This window comes from Haliaeetus leucocephalus, unplaced genomic scaffold (genome assembly GCF_000737465.1).
Source record: "Haliaeetus leucocephalus isolate CR32 unplaced genomic scaffold, Haliaeetus_leucocephalus-4.0 Scaffold450, whole genome shotgun sequence".
NCBI classification, from domain to species: Eukaryota; Metazoa; Chordata; class Aves; order Accipitriformes; family Accipitridae; genus Haliaeetus; species Haliaeetus leucocephalus.
The window spans coordinates 20,143,887-20,144,422 of record NW_010972886.1 but is presented as its reverse complement, the minus strand read 5'-3'; positions in this window follow the sequence as shown (position 1 = coordinate 20,144,422).

Below are 536 nucleotides of genomic sequence, written 5' to 3'. Positions count from 1 at the left end.
CCGCTGCCCGGTTCTGTCCGCCGCAGCCGGCGGGCCCCGCCCGAGGAGCTGCGCCCGGGCAGCCCCGCGCCAGCTGCGGGCAGGAGATGCCCGCAGCCTCCTGTGCGCGCCAGCGTGTCCCGGGCCGCGGGTCGGAGGCGGCGTGAGGCCGGCTTGTGCGTGCAGAGCAGCCCCCTTCGCCGGGGGACACACACACCTTCCTCTGTCCACTCCTGTATCCTCCTCGCCCCTCCGGCCAGGCAGCGGGCGGATGCTCGAGCACTCCCAAGGCTGGAGAAGCGGGCCCTCTGCGTGCGTTCCGCTGTAGCCGTCTGCCCGTGGCAGGCAGTAGCATGAGCGTTTAGCAACGCTGACACCCGGGGAGAGGCAGCCGGCCTCCAGCACTGCGCTCGCCTTGCTGGGTGCTGTGGAGAAGGCAGGCTGGGGTTTGACAGTGGCTCCGTGTCTGTGGTGGATGCAGGGGGCACGCTGTCGGGACAGCGTCAGGGGAGGTGGAGAAATCTGGAGCACGAGAGGAAACTGCAGTGCAAGCAACA